The sequence below is a fragment of the Bombyx mandarina genome, chromosome 15 (genome assembly GCF_030267445.1).
Source record: "Bombyx mandarina strain Sakado chromosome 15, ASM3026744v2".
Taxonomy (NCBI): Eukaryota; Metazoa; Arthropoda; class Insecta; order Lepidoptera; family Bombycidae; genus Bombyx; species Bombyx mandarina.
The window spans coordinates 7,913,510-7,934,314 of NC_143221.1; the positions used below are offsets into that span (position 1 = coordinate 7,913,510).

Here is a 20,805-nt window from a genome sequence, read left to right on the forward strand (position 1 = left end):
TCCCGTTCAAGGCCATACTCTAGGATTTCTACACGTGTACCTGAAAAGCACGAGACAATATGAACAAGTGCACCCCAACGTGTATACTGCCGCTGAGCTCGAGATACAATTGAAGTCTTAATTGCATTACAACTTTTAGATGTTGTGTGTATCTACATTGATGTGATATAGTTAGTTGTAGCCGTCTTTGTATTCGTAATCCGAAAACGGATTAATTAAACACAATAATTAATACCCTATGATAATGCTAGGTATTAAAATAAAAAGGAAATAGATTTCATGATAGATATATATGAGGATGTGGCCCACCCTAACTGTGTGAAACTTGATACAATGGTCGAGGTTATATTAAAATGAAACAAGCTAAATGCGCCGACATCAATGCATTTTGATGTACGCGATAAACATTCTTAGCATTGCGTTGCCTCGTTGTCGTAACCAGTTCCTTTATTTACACTTTGAAATAAAAAGTTGAAATTATATTCAAAACTCTCTTTTGCCGGTATTTTTCTTTGTCGGTTTTTATTAGCTTGGATGGGCAGATGAGCTCTTAACACGTTGACTGCCATATAGGTCACCGGTGCCCTGCGTGGCGCACTGAAGTAATTATGTCAATTTCTGTTACTAAGCGCCTGGATTGCCTAAATTTGCCTTCTTTTGTTTGTTAATGTACATGTTTTATTCTTTTAAGTGTTTTAGAAATATATTCATTCTCGATATTTTCGGATTCCTCTTTCTCATAGTTTACTAGATATTTTGGCGCTTTAGTAAGATCTAAGAGAGAAATCGACATAATTACTTCAGAGCACCACGTAGGGCACCGGTGACCTACATGGCAGTCAACGTGTTAACCCACCTGGGATAAAGCAGTTACCGGAACCCATACAGGCTTCAATGTGAATGCAGTCGTCCACCTTGAGACATAAGCTGGTAATTTCAGTGGCGTTGGAATAAAGATAGTAATATTCATCAGGCCGGAACGATTGCTGTAAAAAGAACTAGTTTGTTATGTTCCGAACGGTCTTCTCATTTCCCATTGGTTTGGAATAGTTTATAAAAATGTATTTTTAATTTATTTTAAATTCTGTCAATGCCAAATAAATAATGGGCATTCCTTAACACCGCAAACACCGAATCTTCTTTTGGATTCAAATATTGCGAAAATCATTGCGTCTCAAGTTCATTTGTGTAAGTAGAAAAAATGAATTTCAATTGTTTTATTGTATACGCTTCGAGGTTTTCATAAATAAGGAAATCTCAATAAAACAAAAGATCGCTGCAGGGTGTTTATTTTCTTCGGAGCTTTTTAAAGTATGAATTCTATTGTTTGCCTTAATGTTTTAATTAATTCGTATAAAAGTATATTCGATATTTCCTATTGTTCTTTCAATCCGAATTCTTAACATTTTTTTCAGTAATTGTTTTTTATCTCTCCCATGTTCGTACTTACTATGTTGTTTGGCTTGTATGGAATGTCTTAGGCATTGGATCGGCCATTGTACATTTTATGTCTAAAGTTTAGTTGTTGCCATAAATACCTAATCAAATACGTTATGTACCGCTAAGATACCTATCTACATATCTAGCTTACCTACTGTGTGTCCGTTGTATGCGATATGCGAACCTAAATCTTATTCAAAAATAAAGCTTCATACCAGTAAACGCACAACTTCAAAAAGCTTAAATCAATTTTGCTGTTTTCAAATCCTTGTAGACCGAATAACACTTATATAAAAATTAATTTCGGAAAGAAATGACTTAATCAACTATTTTCATTAAACAATCAAACAATAATGAAAATAAAGGTACAGGCCATAATTAACTCACATATTCAATTTCCTGTTTCAATATTTTAGGTAAACAAAGGGTCGAAATTTGCGTAGCATACAATGATATTATAATACTGTAATCCTCAGACAATACCTACGAAAACTCGAATTTCACTCGCACTTAAATAGCTGTTGCTTCAAGTTCGAGCAAGCGTACTCGAGAATACTACTATATTAAGTTCAATGATTTAATATTAAAACTTTGATTATATTACTGACACTCGATCATCAAAGACATATTTGTCGAAACTATCCGCGCGCCACCTGTGTGCTTGTTGATGGATGTGTGAAAATATCCTTTCGTGAAGTCCAAAATACAACTTACGTACAAAGTTTATCTAACAGATAAAAGATAAGCGAACGCATAGTACACTAACAAAACAAGCCACAGACGTTAATTTATTTTCGAATTTCCGGCTCCTTTTATATGAAGAAATCAAATAAAAAGGTTTTACTACCACTCATCAGAAGATTGAGCGTTTATTGGATATTTTTATCTAAAAATGTACGTATATCCGAGTCCAATGACATTATCTGAACATACTATCTACCGATCATCAGCGGAAGCGCTGTATCGTAACAGTTGTGGAAAGTAGCGGAAAGAAAATGAGTTTTCTTTTGCTATTATAGCATTGCTGGATGTGGATTTAGTGGGTGGTTTCATTAAGACAAAAGCAACGTACACATTAATAATTGTTTTTCTCATTTCCGTTTACATATAACAAACGCTTGTGCAATGATCTATGCCTTTCAAATAATTTATAAAGGCAAAGCGCGGTTAGCTTAGAACTATAAAGGCTCCAGTTCGAGTTTCTAAGGCTGTGTTGTTTTCGTCTCTGTCAGCGCCGCGAGTTATGTATGTTCTGTTTCAGTCTAACTTGAGAAGGCTTGCGCGGAAAGAGAATGTGGGTAACGAACGACCTTTTGCCGTTGTTGGCGAGCAGTGCGGCCCGTGCGTTCACCGGGAGTGGTACATTTGGTTGTGTAGACAGAGAACATCGCGACCGCTGACTGAAAAAAAAATTACGTAAATATTACAACCGTCACGCATTGATTATGAAACGTCTGTAAGGCTCGATGCTGCAGTACGGTTCGATACGAGATTCCTGAACGGGTCACGTTGCTCTAGTGTATGGTGTGCCAAACGCGTTTTGTTAGAATCGTGCGTTGATGTTTGACCCTGGTGATTTCATTTTACTATAATATTATTTTGTAATCTCCCCTCTTGTGGTGTATTTCTTCAACTTAAGTTTCTGTGGTTCTGTTGTGTTTTTATTTCGAAATTCCATTGGATTGTCACGTTTGTTAAGGTAAGTTTTTCAGAAAGATCCTAAGCTTGTTTTTATTACGAGCCAATTAAAAAAAATTATCCGTGCTTTTAGAGCTTTGTAATTCTAATAGAAATGATGATTTTTAAAGGTTCTTTTTGGTTAATTAAATTAGACACATTTTATTGGTTAAGAAAGGTAGGGATATGCGAAGATAATTTAATTGACAATCGACAAACCTTTCCTGACATGATTACCAGAATCAAGGGATATTTTTACCTAAATTTATTTATTTATTTGTAGTTATTGTATAGAAAGATAAATAGATAGAATTGTAAATGATGTAATTTTGTCCACAAAACCTGTAAATTAATACACCTAAAAAGAAATGTTAAACCCTAACTAAGCAATGGCATCGACAATTATTACACCTGATCTCGTGTTTGTATGAAAAAACGCATTTATGTGTGGCATACATGACCTGGGCGGTCCGTCCAAAATAAAATAATGAAGATCGTGTTAAGAAGTAGATACTTTAAAAACTACTTGTAACATTTATAGAAATTCCACATGGTAATTTCAATTACATTAAGTTACATCTATTCGTCCAGTTCATTATGAAACCTGAAAGGAAAAGAGGAAGTTTTATCGCCACTTAACATCTTCTCTTCTTGATGGTAATTTTCAGAGCTTTCGTACCCTTCTAGTAATATTTTCTACTGCTTTCTGTCTTCAGTTTTCTACTTGGATGGGTTTCTTTTTTAAATTTAGTTTAGTTGTTATATTATCCACCTTTCCTCATTAGCACTTTCTATTTTGATCCAAGTTTTTGCATTGTTTCTCAATTTGACAAACTTTGAGATTGGTCAAAGAAATAGGTTTATGTTTTCTTCACAAATTTACTAAAAACTACTTTTACTATTCAATCTCGTGTTTTTTAAATATATTGATAATAAAAAACGCGTGATTAAACCGTAAAAGGAGTTTTAATTATATTTCAATTTGTCTTTATGAATAGCTCATATTGAATAAGTACATAATGTGACTAAGCCTTTATTCACACCTTCGTAACAGCAGCCTTCGTGGCGTAACTCTCTCGCAAGGTAGCTGAGTATCGTTTTATGAATCCGAAGGTTAGGACCTCGAATTCATTAAAGAATGAGGATAAGGTATCCGAATTAAAAACAGAGTTGCATGTCATTGAATTGCTAAGGGTCCATTCAACACAATATTGGCTTTTATTTCCATAGATGCTCAGGGAACATTTGTTCTTAAATAGTCAGCGAAGTATTTACATGAAGCTGAGGTCTAGACTGTTTTAAAATTACCCTGTTCTTCAGACCGCAATGAATAGTTGCCCGGTGACAGGAATAGACAGTAAATTAGTCAATTTCACAAAACGCCCTTACTGCACTAATCCATTACATTCTATTGTCACCCCTGTTTCCATGGCGAAACATTCTGCTTCCCGACTTTGAAGGTAGGACAGAGATTTCTACCTCGTGACTGAAAGTGGTTAGTGTTTGCGTTGTAAGTTATATGAGCTAGTATCAGCTGGATTGTAAGATTCTTTGATAACCTAAAACTATATTAAAACAAGCAGAATGTGTAACGCAGTATGTTCAGGTAATCAAACACAGGTAATTAAAAAAATCCTGATCATCGGTGAATCACTTAGTCGCCTTTTATTATACTTACAGGAAGATATGGAGTGCTTCCCTAGAGGGCTATAAACAGATGTGAAAATATAGATCTGTCATCTATTATAATCCCTTCCCGTATTTATTTGTACAACTAAACCATATAAAACATAAAGACAGTGAGCATCACAAATATTAAATCGGAAATCGTATGCAGGAGTGCAGATTTTACTGGTGGTAGTGCGTCTTGTGATCCCACACGAGTAGGTACCACCACACTGCCCATTTCTGCCGTGAAGCAGTAATGCGTTTCGGTTTGAAGGGTGGGGCAGCCGTTTTACTATAAAATTAAGATTTAGAACTAATATCTCAATGAATGGTGGCATTTAGGTACGTTGTTGATGTCTATGGACTTCCATAATCACCTAACACCATAGCAATAAAAAATATGAAGAATAATGGAATATATGTTACATACATAGACGTGACTCTAATAACAAACTGGGTTAAAGCATAAGTAAGTTAAGCATTGTAACAATGGTTTATGAAAAAGCTAGTTAGATACTAAAGTCTTAAATAGTCCGACGCGTCTGGTACAGAATATGAGGGAACTGTGAAGGAATGTTTTTTAATATTAAATAATTATCAACTTACTATTGAGTGATAACCAACTCGAGTGCTGAGTTGTTCGTATTGTTGTTTTTGTATTATCTCATTTTGAACAGCCATTCCAAACATGATCGTAACTATTAAGTTGGTAATGACTATACGTTCGTACTACAAACACTTAAATGCAAATATTATTCACCAAGCTTTTGTGTTTAATAATATTCACAGATGAAATAATAATATACTTCATTGTGTGAATAAAATTAAAATGCCGCTTAGTATTTAAACGAGTTTATTATCCGATCTTATAAAATTGGATGAAGAATCAACATTCACACAAAATTATACTTCTGAGAATATTTTATTAAGTAAAAAAAAATTCCATTTTTCAAAGCACTATTTATGTCACATTGGAGCTAAAGTAACTCATATTCATTTCTCGTTCGCACTATTTGCTGAAATTTCCCATGATGTGATTTTTACTACTTTGTCTTGTTCCCAAACTAGTATTATTTCCTGTAAGTGCTAGTAAAACATAAACGGACAGAGATTAATTAATTAACCTTAAATGCCAAATAATTTTCATAAACTTAGCATTTTGATCTGGAATTGAGAATAGAGCTCGGATTTCGTGTAGGTACTTTGCGTTTAATAACTGACACCCAACACTAGTCCAATGAGGCGATCAAAATTAAATCAAAAACAAAATTAGAATCGAAACTAGATACCATTGGCTAACGAAGTGTAAACTTTTTTCCACTTGTCTAACTTCTTTTTATAAATCGACCATCGAGCGTCGTAGATATTTCGTAATACCTACTACAAAAAACGTGACGATTTCTAAACAACCGTGCACGATTCATAAACTAAAATGAATGTTTCCATTGACCTGGATTATGGGGTAGTTCTTTGATTGAGAAGAGAAAAGAAAAATATCGTATTTTTGAACGGGAAATGATTAGGCACTTGTAGTCCGTGGCTTAAGTGGTAATAAGCGAACTAGAAATAGAGAAGAACAAACTTTTTAAGTAAATACCTTTTTTTTTCGTGCCTACGCTGATAGTCTTGAGAGGCTATTTCAGCTTCACACACACAGCTCACTTACACGTTAAGGATAACGTGTAAGTGAGCTCACGGGGCTCAAACCGGGAGTGTTGCTAACACTGGCCCTAGCAAGAGCAGTGCTTCGCAGGATCTACCACCGGATCGGAAACGCGACTCACTGAGAAGATCCGACGAGAAACTAAGTGGGCTGTGTCTATGGGTTAATTTACTCGTCGAGCCCTTCGTCGCAAGCGACGGGTGCGGCCAGGACGGTGACCGGTGCTTGAGGTACCTAAAAGCACCGTTAATGGATCGGGAGGATCCGTAATGACGTGCTTAGGGCGACGTCGACTGTTTACCATTCGGTCTACAGGATCGAGTACGAAATAAGTACTACGTGACTGAGTCTATTACTAGTGGTGTTGAGCCCGTTGAGCCCGCAAAGGAAGATACCACTATCCTGCGAAATTCTGCCGCGAAGTATTCGTCCGTTCGGATTTGAAGGAAACGACAATCGTTGAGATAATTTCCTCCCGTGTTTTGTTAAACTTCGATTATAAAAATGACAGCAGAGCACAGAAACCCAATAATCTCCTTGGTAACATATTTTACGAAACACTTTAATAATATTTTTTCTATAATTAAATCCTTATATCGATCGCTAACATCAACTCTAGAACCGGCTTCAACAATATATAAAATAAATTTCTGTGCTTTAAACCTTTATGTTTAAATGTGTGTGCTATTATAGCTATTATGTTCGATATCAAATGGAATTGATTTAAAAAATATACATAATGGGTTTGCATTTGCCAGATATTTTTTGTTTGAGATAAATTAATGAACGAAAAACTTGATCGCTAAAACGAATATAAAAAATAAATTTAAAGTTTGCGTTTTATTTTAAATAGTAAGCCATCACTGAAATTTATGTCCCATTTTATAAAAGAATACCAGAATACAAGGATGCTCACAAACACACTTTTAATTAAACAAAAAGTGTTTATACGATTTCATTAGATTCAGTCATAGATTAATTAGCATACGGATGGTTCTTTTTTAGGAAAATAACTCTTAGCTATTAAATTTCATAGATTACGTTTTTTTATTCTTTACGAGGAGTCGATGAGCTCACAGCCTGTTTTTAAGGGGGATACCGGATTATTGGTAGTTATAGGTATGGATATTTTAGGTATCACTACATAGTATAAAACAAAGTCGCTTTCTCTGTCCCTATATCCCTATGTATGCTTAAATCTTTAAAAGTACGCAACGGATTTTGATGCGGTTTTTTTTAATAGACAGAGTGATTAAAGAGGAAGGTTTATATGTATAATCACATCCATTAAATAGTGGAGAAATACTGTTATCAATAATAAATTACAGTTCCCTAAGCGAAGCGAGGGCGGGTCGCTAGTTAGGTATAATATTAAAACGAAACAGTGACGTGTGCGGTAAATTTTGACATTGAAGAGGTCGTTAGTGTGGGCAGTTTTTTGGTTTGAACGACTCGATAATCGGTGACTCATGTCGAAAACTAAACGGAGGTCACACACTGGATCCGCCTTTGTCCGCTGCACTTGGACAATTCGATTTTGTGAATTACGTAAATGCACGTGAACTGAATCTAAAGAGTGTTTTATAAGTAAAAAGTTTTGTGTACGTGGTTTTTTATTGTCCGGAATTCAGTTGAATACGTTTATATGTGAATTTAAAATAAGTTTAGAACAACTCGTGACCCAGTGGTCGTAGGACTATTTGAAGAAACATAAACTCGATTTTAAAGTAATGTCTCCAGATTTTAAGATAATCTCTAAAGTTGAGTTAAATAATTGTAGAATTTTTAAAATGATTTCCCATTGCAGACTTCCGTACTTTTCTCCTTAGATTTCTCTCTCCTCGTCAATAAATGCACTGTGTGTTTTCGCTCTAATACTCGCAACATAGTGACAATTAGTACCAATCTGTTGCACGAACTGTAATTATTGAGTATTCAGAATTTCACATTTAGGTACCTGTAGACCGCAATGGCTTACCTAACTAACTGTACAATTATAGATTTGTCGCATTCATGAATGTAAGCGGTTTCCTAACTATACAATGAGTAGGTATTTATTGACAATTGGATTTTTGCGAAATTTAAATATGACACGTTTTTATTTTTATTTTTATTGCTTAGATGGGTGGACGAGCTCACAGCCCACCTGGTGTTAGTGGTTACTGGAGCCCACAGACATCTACAACGTAAATGCGCCACCCACCTCGAGATATAAGTTCTAAGGTCTCAAGTATAGTTATAACGGCTGCCCCACCCTTCAAACCGAAACGTATTACTGCTTCACGGCTGAAATAGGCAGGAATGTTTGTAGCATTCTGAGAGAATGTTATAAAATAAATAAAACTAGTTAAATGATTGAGAAACTTTGATGATCAATTGTCGTTCTTAGTCGCCAGCAATTTTTTTTTGTTTTCTTCTTACATTTTTTTTTATTTTAGACATTTTAGATTAGACACTCTTGTCAGAGTGGTCGTAGTTGCGCTGACAATGTACACGTAGAAGCATCCGTTAGATCGCCCATGCTCCCGATTGCCTTCTTGGCGATGCCCTTCTGGTATTGCGTATATTGTAATTTACCAATGAATGAAGAAAGTGCAAACATAACCTTAAATGATAATTGTTTTTACTACGGTAATAAACATGATGTTAGCAAAGCCGCCGTCGCCCGAAACATGTCTTGTTGGATCCCCCGGATTCACTCTCGGTGCTTTTAGGCCTCTCAAGCACAGGTCACCGTTCTCGTCGAACCCGTCGCTTGCGACGAAGGGCTCGACGAGCGAATTAACCCATAAACACAGCCCACTGAGTTTCTCGCCGAATCTTCTCAATGGGTCACGTTTCCGATCCGGTGGTAGATTCTGCGAAGCACTGCTCTTGCTAGAGTCAGTGTTAGCATCACTCCGGTTTGAGCCCCGTGAGCTCACCTACTGGTTAAGGTTACGCTGAAATAGCCTGTCAAGGCTATCAGCTTAGGTAGGAAAAAAAGGTATTTACTTAAAAAATTGGTACGGTTAGAAGACGTACCTTTATCGGATAGAATTAGCTGAACAGCCAAACCTTCGTAGTAATCAAATGGCGATTAACACTTTCCTTTTTTAATTTATAGTAAATTGAAGCAGATGGAAAATTTAAAACTATTTTGAAAATGTATGAACTTAAACCAATTTGACTTAATAGTTTCGTTGTGTAGATTATTATAGTGCATTAATTTATTAGTAGATAATTTATATTCAAAACGAGAATGATTACCCTTGACCGACCGGTCCGAGTAAATTTTGCAAATTAGTTCAGCAACTACGATTTATCCACCCACTTTTGTCTATAAATCAATGTTGTATTTTATGTTACTAATGATCAAGTACTTAGGTAAGATTGGGTTTTCCAGATTTAACCTAAGTCATCATGGTTACAGAACAAGGAGAATTGTAATTATGCCTGAAGCTCAGTAATAAGACGACTTCTTATTCCAGTTTGGATCCGACATAAAAAAACTTAGTAAATATTTAACTTTATCTTTCATTAGTTTGAATAAACGAGGTCTCGAGCCAGTAGTAGCGTTTAAACAATACAAGGTATAAGAAAATCGGTAGCTACGTAATAATTTACCACCTCAATTTAAACGGAAACATTATTCATTTGTTATTGTAAGAATTAACTAGAGGTCCCGCAGCAGTCAAAATTCGACTATAATTAATTGGAATTGTATAATAAGTTTGTACACTATTATGATTCTATTTTATACTTCTGTAATCACAAATTTCGCCAAGGCTACACTAAAAAAAAATTAATAAAGACAAACAATATTTAATCTATTCTCAATTTGACCACAGACGTCAAGAACAAAAGTTTGACAATAAATAGTATGCATTCGTCTGTGCGTCAAACACATGGTACGTAGTGTGTGTAATGCTTTCTTTATTGATTTAATGTATCTTTTATGCGTTATTTTAAAAAAATATTAGCATTGTGCACTTCTTCTCTATATTCTCTATAAGTGTGGAAAATTTCATACTCCTCCGTCCGCGCATTTTCGTAAAAAGGGATACAAAGTTTTTGCTTCACGTATTATAAGAATTAATAGTCTGGTTCATATTTTGTGTACCGGCAAAATGAAGCGAACAAAACTTTTCCTCATTACACTAGAGTGTTGATTGCGCGCGTTATGTTTTTATTTATCTTACTTTGCGTGCATTTTTTTTTATATAGCGTTTGAGAATTCACCAAAAATATTTTGCTCACACTCCGGTTCTATATGAGATTTTAAGACAACAAAATATGACTACCAGAAAGTAATGAGCACTTTTGCACATTTGTGTCCCAAATTTATCGTGTTTATACAGATTTTCGACAAGTTGGAGGTGTAAATTGCGTATTAGCCTTTCCGGAATCCGAAATGGCTAAAGCACTTTATAAAATAGTGTTGGTAGGCCTTCAGAGACGATAAGAGTTTCCTTAATTTTTTTATATAATTTTTTGTTACTATCTTTTGTTGCAAAATGGAGTGACATATTCACTAGGTGAATAATCTCCTTAAATAAAGATTTAAAAAAAAAAGTTATCGTGGCCTAAAGGATAAGTTGATGCGTGTTCAAATCCGCAGGCAGCTACCAATTTTTCTAATGAAATACGTACTTAATAAATGTGAATAACTCCCACGGTATAGGAATAACATCTGGTGGTAGAGCGTCATGTGACCACCACCCTACTTATTTCTAGCATGAAGCAGTAATGATTTCGGTTTGAAGGGCGGGACAGCCTTTATAGTGTAAGCCATCACCGATCAAGGAAAAGTATTTATATATGTAATAAGATTCATAAAATTTTTACATAACTTTTTCTTCGTGATTTTATTTTTACTCTCTAAAGATTGTCCGTGTAATGAGTTGATATCGCACCCGACTCTTTAATTTTTATTCTTTTTTTTTAAATATAATCCCACGTCAGGTGCCGTGAGATATAGCGTAGACGTGTGACGACGCGTTGTGAATTTTATTAGATTCCTAGCGGAACTTGCGGATTTTTTTGCGTCCCGTTTCAACAAAATCTGTGGGAATTGTCACAGTATTCTTTTTTCAAATTTAAAACTCATAGGGCGTTGGAGGAAATTTCGAAGTGAACAACTCAACTCGAGAGAAAATGTAAAAGCTGTTTTGCAAAAATAAAAATAACTTATACAACCGTTTTAGTTTTTCATTCACGCCGTTTGGTAATTATTTGCAAATAATTCCGATTTCCGTAAATTCATATTACATAATTGCTATTTTGTAGCTTTATAGATTTGAAGGTAATTTGTTTAAAACGTGTTTCGTGCAGATATGTATTTCATTGTAACCGAACCTAATTTATGGTACCAATAACCGCATGTACCATGTAATTTTTGCATTTGTTTTATTGCCGTAGTGGGTTAAACCTTGTAAGTTAAGGTCGAAGACTCAATTCTCCTACAGAGCGAAACGCATACATCTTTCGAGGTTTAAATAGGCTTTCTATAGGTATCAGTTATGCTTTTTCTTTTTCCGGCAGTTTTTCCCAAGCAAGGGAATGACAATCTTAATGCAGATTCATTTTCTGTATATAAATCTTTTAAATACAATATTTCGAGTACTTTTCCTTCATTTATTGCCTTTCCTGTCTTATTGAACAAATATATCTAGTAAGAGATAATACAACCTAAGATAGTATAAAATTTATTGAGAATTATTATGATCGATATGCCAGCCACTAAGTATCAAACTCTAAAAATAATCAATCAGTTTTACACCGTAGAATGTGAGGAATGTGGATCTTACGACGACCGACTTCAAAGATTTTTTTCTATTGGTACTGCAAGCTACGAATCTTTGATAATGTTGCACATTAATTTTTTTTTATATGGACATCAATTTAATTTAAAGTATATGAAAAAAATTTTGATACGCCGTATGAAAATAAGGATTTAAAATGTAGCATTCTATTCGTTTTCATTTAAGGTAATAGTCGTTGCAATATACATCTTTAAAGTCGTAAAAGTGCAATTTTAACCTTCCGAAGAGCCATGCTCTTGCAATATGATTCTTGACTTTCTTGACGCTTGTGCACAAATACAAAACAGTTACATTGTACATTGCGAGCATGATTACATCTGAGAGTCAAATAAACAATTCACCTCCCTTAGTATTAGATTGGTTTATTATGAGACCAGACGAATATATAACATGCTTGTTTTTCAACATGCATACCTACCTACTCTCCTAGTTGTTGTAAAATCATTTAAATAGAAGGCAATTAAGACCTCAACCATATCTCAAGGTGAGCGGCGGCAAAAATAAGCGTTTTTCTCGAGTCTATATATTATTAATATTTACGACTTGGGCCGATAAAGTGCTATTTTTCACCGCTAGCCGAGCGGATCCACGATTTCACCCGCGACACGCCACTACAATCACGAATACCTCTGCATCCGTCCGAGCATAGACGTCGTATATTGTTTTTGGAATAGTAAAATTTTCGTGAAATATTAGGAATTACTGAGGACATCACAGCCACTCATTATAACAGTTACCATCATAGCAATTCGTAAAGAATAATGCGTTACAATTCGAGGGATAACAAAAAAATAACATTTGAGGGATAAAAAAAATTACAAATAAAAAACGATTGTTTGAATTCTAATCTGAATTAATTAATATGTCATTAGCATTTTATGCATGGAATCAAAACAATATTACCTGGAGCACATGGTAGGTACGTTAGAATAAAAAAAAGAGTTCTTACATTGACGTCGTATAAATAATGTAAAATTGTATTATTTTAAAGCACGCACTATTTCATAAAACGTCAATGGTCGTCAGCAATTAGTCAGTAAATGGGTCCCAGAAATAGAATAATACGGGACGTCTAATGCATCATATTTCTTGTCACGTATCGGGTTACCGTTCCTTTGTTACGTGAGCCACTTTCAGTGAATGGAACCAATGGAATGAGTTGTGAGTTGAATGTGATTAATTATTTCATACGCATAAATATTAGGGCTGTGCCACAATAGCTCTCACGGCGTAAAATGCTATGACCACGTCACGGTTTGCTTACAAACGATTTAATAAACTACTTATGTCAGTAATAAAACTTGTTCTCATTGGATATTTAGGTTGCCATTAGAAAGTCATTACATATTGGCTTATTTTTTTGATGTTTTTAGATTTGCGACTCTTATCTTAAGCTCATAGCCTTTTTTTGTCTTCCGGAGTCCGTAGGTGTCTTACCATGTAAGCCACCGCTCCCTTAAAGGTATGAGGTCTCAATTGTAGAGTATAATAGCTGTTCCGCTCTTCAGACTAGAAAATATGATTTTGTGGCTGTGACTATCATAGGAAAGAAGAAATCTGGTAAAAACCTGAATCGCGCTAACAACATTTTGAAGACAAACTTGCAATTGTCCGTATAACAAAAGCACCGTGAGTTTATGAAAAATACCCGCTTGGTGGAAGATTTCCCTTTCATAGCTGTTACTCTAACATTTTCCTACCTAAATTAGGTTATAGGATCACATGTACCCCTGCGGGCTCTCAATGAGGCCTACAATAACAGCAGTTATAAAATATTTTTTTTGGAGTATCCACGTTAACCCTATTCATTTGGGTACGTACGTCCGATACGTTGTTGATAAATGATTTATAGTTAAATTCCAACATAGTCGTAACACTCGATACGAGAACACTGGGCTTCATTCACATATCCTTAAATTACTGATTGCTGCTGTAAAAACTTCAACCACGAAAGATAACAATGGAACAACAATTATGATGCCAAGACGCGTGTGCACCGCCATTCTTAACCAACACGTATACTGTGAAGTGAAGCAACATTGCACTACCTAACAGAGTCAATGCTAACACTCCCCATATAAACGACCGACGTTGAGAAATAGATTGCAATTACAAACCAACCTCTACGATAAGTAGGTCGTATCCGTGCGTGTTACTTTATATTCTAAACTCATTACTTCGACATCTAACCATAGCACCGGATCAACTTCGTGGGCAGTTTGTTTTTTATAATTCAGCCAGTTACAATGTTATTTTTTTTTAAACCAAAGACTTGACTTACGATGCTATGCCGTATTATAATGAATAGTTTCGTATTGCTGTTTACATAGCAGACCTGAATATGACTCACCAGATATTAGGCCCAGAAGAAATCATGGATACCATAATGTGGATGCCTCAGTCGCAAATAATATTCAATGTCTCAATATAAATAGATCAACAATTCTCACTTCATACTCGGACAAAAACAGATAATTAGCTAGGCGGAGGAAAAAGAGTTTAGTGATGTTTCTTAACGTATCTTAGAAAAATCGAGTTTTAAAGAAATTTAATACTATTACAATGCAACTGAATTTCATTTTTACGACGCATCAGTATTTCATTATTTTGCAAATCTATCAACAGCCCCAAAAAATTGACAATCTTCAATTATTGTATTGTCGAAATTTAAAATGTGACTAGATCGACTGGCCAGCTGTCTCCCGAGGAAAATTATCTAGCTATGGCAATGGCAGAGAAAAAGAAAACGAGAAAATGATACTGCTAAAATCACTAAAGTGCAACTATCTTATCAGATTATACTAGAAATTATGGCATGTAAGTTGCCCTTATTTAAAAAAATTAACATTAAAGACACCAAGCACCTAAAATGCACCCGGTTATTACAAAATCCGACACTTACCCGAATGGTTAATAGAGTAAGAAAATTTATACAGATTTAAACGCCGCAATTACGCACATACTAGAAGTAATAAGCACTTGGCATACCGACATAATGCATCATTAATTTATGAATGTTCCGTTTTTACTTCAATGAGACTGCTGTGTCGGGTACATGTTAATGCTGGTATGCATTTAATATAATTAAAAAGAGTCTCTGGTTTCTGATATTTATTCGTAAACTAATTTTTCTTCATATCTTTATTGCAGCAAAATTAACTTTAATGATTCCATACACAAAATGATTGTGCTGTTAGACACTTTAATAACATTATCATGGTTTTTTTCTGAATTCACGATAAATCTGATTTTTTGGGTCTAAAAGTTGGATCGCTGGTCATCAACCTACGCCGGTTGTAAATGAAGAGTGATATTTATTGAATTCAACCTACTAAATAATCTCAGCGTTTCTTATGCACCTAATTCTGATAAAGCAACATAACTTAGAAGCAGGCATAAAAAATAAATTAAAAAAAGACTGTCAATTATCAAATCGATCACTATTTTTTAAGGATATTATAGACGTGGTTACTGAAGCCGTGTCCCATCCCATATCACACTAACAACCAACCGACTTGCGACATGAAGTCGATTAAACTGTAATAATGTCTCACTCCTAAAACTGGAACACATAAATACTTTACATGTTCAAATACAATGGTCATTTAATAAATAAATAAATAAAAATATTTACTAACAATCAACGCCACGTTAACTGGTCCCGTGCTAAGTTCGTAAAGAACTTGTGTTACAAGTACCAGATAACGGAAATAAATATAATATTTTTATTATACACATACATATATTTAATATACACCAATAACCCTGGAAAGACATTTATATTTATCATACAAATATCTTCCTTTGGCGGGATTCGAACCCGCGACCACCTTGTGTAGTGACCATGTCACTTACCACTACACCAGACGGCCGTAAATCCCTATCGCTCACACTATACTGTGTATACACACGCCTTAATGAGTAATTACGCAGACTTATCTATTTATGCGGGTTTGTTTTTTCACAGGATCTTAGTCCTTCATCGTGGAAATCATTAGCTATTAGATTTAAGCTCTGCATGCTTCACTGCTTCATTGAAGCATATGAAAAACATAAAGTTTTCAGTAGGAACCTTCGTGATACTTTCTTCTGGCTGTTTTGTCGGATAACGCGAATTTATTACTCAAGTTTACATTTTAACTTTTCAAAAAGCCTCCAAGTCTCGAAATGACATTGGCTTGAATCCAAAGCATTATGCCAAAGTTCAAAGGCACGATAAGTTTTTTGTTCGGCTTTAAAGCAATCGTTCTTGCTGAGAAAATAAAATCACGAAACTCATTTATTCGCAGAGGAGTGTCTGCAATAGATTAATCCCGGGTTTGCTTGCATTTCTTGAAATTTAAACTAGTATCTACATTTATTCTGTATCTTACTCTTACCTTTAATCCAAAGAAGATTTTTTTAGATTCATTCGTTTAAATTCATCCTGATTGAAAGGTGTACTGTGAATTCATACAGCTATTTCTGCCGCGAAGTAGCCATGCAGTCCAATTTTCTGATTGGACCCGATATTATCCATATATTATGCCACAGAACGATCGAGACTTCGACCTCATTTAGGTAGTATGTTTGCTGTGACCCTGAAATTGCTGATGTCCATGAGCGTCTTTATTTTCCTGCATAAGCTGATGATCTACCGATACCATATCAGCGTAACCTTAACTAGTAGCTCACGGGGCTCAAACCTAATGGGGTTGCTAACACGAACCTTAGCAAGAGCCGTGCTTCACAGGATCTACCACAGGATCGAAAACACGACCCACTGAGAAGATCCGGCGAGAAACTCAGTGGGCTGTGTCTGTGGCTGAATTTACTCGTCGAGACCTTCGTCGTAAACGACGGGTTCGACGAGAACGATGACCTGTACTTGGGGTACCTAAAAGCACCGTTAGTGGATCGGGAGGATCCGAAATGACGTGTTTTGGGCTACGTCGACTGTTTACAATTTGGTCCGCAGGATAGCCTATGTAGTTTCCGGCGGCCACGATGAGAGGGTTCTCATGTCGTGCCACTTTATCGAAGTGAGATGAGCGACTTTGACTCTACTATAAATGAGCCGTATCCTCGTTTACTTAAAATTAAAATTAAAAACTGTGAGATCTATGGAGTGCCAGGGCTGGAAGCTTATCTACACATTTAGTGCAATAAAAAACATGATTACTATATGGGTTATTATTCTCACTAAGTTTTTTTTTTAAATATCTAACGTATTTAGTTTCGCGCTTGTGTTAAATTTATTTATTCTTTGACATTGGACAATCAATGAATCAGCATTTTGAAATATTTTATTCAAGCATTTGGAATTTCCCTAATTTATTCTTTAGTCACGTTACAAAAAGCTTGAGAATTTTATTTTTTGTCCACACATTTTTGCCTAATTCAAATAAACCTACGATATTATACATTTTATAATTAAATATACCTATCAACTTTAGCAAGTACCACTAGATTAAAATTTGCCGGGAAAAAAACACCTAAAATAACATAAAAGTATTGTTGTCATAAACGGTGAAGGATTATTACAGAATCTTAAATTTGTGTTAGTTGAAGTCGTTGTGGCGCTGAAGTCGTTGTGGCCTAAAGGATAAGACGTCCGGTGCATTCGTATGTAGCGATGCACCGGTGTTCGAATCCCGCAGGCGGGTACCAATTTTTCTAATGAAATACGTACTCAACAAATGTTCACGATTGACTTCCACGGTGAAGGAATAACATCGTGTAATAAAAATCAAACCCGCAAAATTATAATTTGCGTAATCACTGGTGGTAGGACCTCTTGGGAGTCCGCACGGGTAGGTACCACCACCCCGCCTATTTCCGCCGTGAAGCAGTAATGCGTTTCGGTTCGAAGGGTGGGGTAGCCGTTGTAACTATACTGAGATCTTAGAACTTATATCTCGAGGTGGGTGGCGCATTTACGTTGTAGATGTCTATGGGCTCCAGTAACCACTTAACACCAGGTGGGCTGTGAGCTCGTCCATACATCTAAGCAATAAAAATAAAAATAAAAGTTACAAAAGATACTAGCAAAATGAACAATCTCGCAAAGCAGAGAGGCAACCAGAATAAGAAAAATTCAACAGCAGTTGCTCAAAGGACAGTTCCTTCTTTATAAAGTCTGTTAAATCTTTTTGTTTGTGCCACCGCTCTCCCGCGGGACGAAATCCTTCGTTTTGACGCTGTTTTAACATTAACCGTATTTATTTACTTAAGGAGTAAAAATATCTCCGCTCACACAATTCTTTAGGACAGCTTTTTAAGTCATAGTTAAGTTACGTATTAAAATTTATTGACTAATTCGATAATTATATCATTGAAAAAAATTTTCAAAAACACTAAATTTTTAGGCAAAAGGCAAAAACCGCATAGCTGTTATTAATTTCAGGAATAAATTATCAGTTAGAAGCTTTTGGCAACGTTAAACAGCAATGGTGCCAAAGACTGTGATTAATTAAACTTTATTAGACCTTTCATTATATTTTTCGCGACAAAGCGCGACCGTTAATCTCTGCGTGGGAAAGTATCGCTCGTAATTCACAGATTTCTAATGCAAATATCAATAGTTTGTTAACAAAATACTTTCTAACCGGTGTGTTTACTTTCACTGTCAATGACGAACGCCGAAACCCTAATCTTATATTCACTTGTTTTCAATTTCTACAATGTCTTGACCTTTGTCTACATGGTAGATTGTCTCTACATTTAGAGCAATTTTTTTTACATAACTTATTTAACCTACTTCGCTGATATTAAAAAGCTTCCTATGTGAATCCAACGAACAAGGAAAACGAACTGTGTGGTTACTTCAGGAGCTTGTTGATAAGGTATTGTAATTACTATAGGTATTTTAGTTAATCTTCTATTCTTGTATTGGTGTAACGTCACCGCGTCGGTCACCGTTGATTTTGAGTTTTTATTTATTTTTTTATTGCTTAGATGGATGGACGAGCTTACAGCCCACCCGGTGCCAAGTGGCTACTGGAGCCCATAGACATCTACAACGCAAATGCGCCACCCACCATGAGATATAAGTTCTAAGGTCTCAGTTTAGTTTCAACGGCTGCCCCACCCTTGAAACCGAAACGCATTACTGCTTCACGGCAGAAATAGGCGAGGTGGTGGTACCCACCCATGCGGACTCACAAGAGGTCCGATAAAAAATGTTTGATGGAAATAAAAAAAACATAATTACACGTTATTTCTGTTGGAATTACGATGGACCGACCCGAAAATACCAATTCAATGAGCAACGATAAATTCAATTCATGTACCTAACAGCATCCGGAAAAAGAACAAAAAGGGGCTATTAAAAGTGTGCATTTTTTAACGGAATCATGAAAGGTTGTGTAGGTAGCGTTCATTTTTAACGGAATGGCGGCGGTCGCTGTTGGGTCGCGCGGAATGTGACCGCGTCGGAATGCCATACACTCACGCTAGTGCTCGTGGCATGGCGGAAAGGCCCAAGATGTGAGCGATGCGAGCGGCCGGTATGTTATAGCGCAAGCTACACACTTGCCGACTCACTGCACATCACTACGGAACCCATGAATCATTCACAGGCCTATAGAAAAAACGGTTTTTTTCCGTTTTCTCTCCCCGTAAATAACGTCAAAAAACACAGCACATTCTTTTGTTGGCTAGGATTTTATCTTAACTTTGAGATAATCTTTGAATACTGGTGCAATCCCTGCGGTCCCTTTTATATGACATATAAATAAAGTTATACTTAGGTATGTACGAGATTGTGCAAAGTGCATTCTCACTGCATTCATTCTGTGATGTTCAGGTTTTGATTTCTTAGTCGTTGCAACATAAAGAGGTGGTGGTACTGAGTATAAAGACACACTGCATTCTATTTTGCATCACTGTGTGGAAATCTGATGAGTCAGATCTACAAATAAGAATATTTTTGATGGCCGTATTCGCGCTGGAATAGGTTGATCATTTATCAATAACTTGTTTAACTGTTGAAAACAAATAACAGAAAAGAAAATAGTAATAACTTGATGCCCTTGAAGTATGTTTTGATTGTTGGTTTTTCTTTTTTTATATTTTTTTTGCCCGTGTAGGCAGACGACTGACTATACGACTCACCTAATGGTGAGTGGTTACCGTCGTTTATGGATCTCAGATATACCAGAAGCAGATTCAAGCTTCTGCCTACCGTTAGATTTCTTAATTCGTAAATAAAACAATAAAAATAAACTTCGTTTCCAATACAATGTTTTATTTCTTTATTTAAAGCTCATTGCTAATATAATTATATTTTCTTACAGTGACGGAAGGCTTTGTGAATCGTGCCGCAAAAAAAGAATACATTTTTCTTTTTCGCATAAAGGCATTTTCACACTTTCTCGTAGGCAATTATAATTCTTCGGGGCTTATCGCGGAAATCTGTGACAATTATTGGATCTAGCTAGTTCCTATAGCTATTACCTATACAGGTCGCCTTAATATAAAAAAAAAATCAAATAGATATACCTTTATCCAACGTAACACAAACGATACTTAAAATGCAGCAGCTGATTTATTTTAGTCTAGAATATACTTAGC

The 20,805-nt window shown here is 35.6% G+C and overlaps 1 protein-coding gene across 1 annotated transcript in view; it reads left to right on the forward strand.

The window, feature by feature from the left end:
- The first annotated feature begins 2,761 nt into the window (after positions 1–2,761).
- Positions 2,762–20,805, forward strand: part of LOC114249358 (uncharacterized) — a 61,966-nt gene continuing 43,922 nt past the window's right edge. Inside the window, exon 1 of the mRNA XM_028182888.2 lies at positions 2,762–3,139. The gene's annotated coding sequence lies outside the window, so the exon portion shown is untranslated. The remainder of the gene's footprint in view (positions 3,140–20,805) is intronic.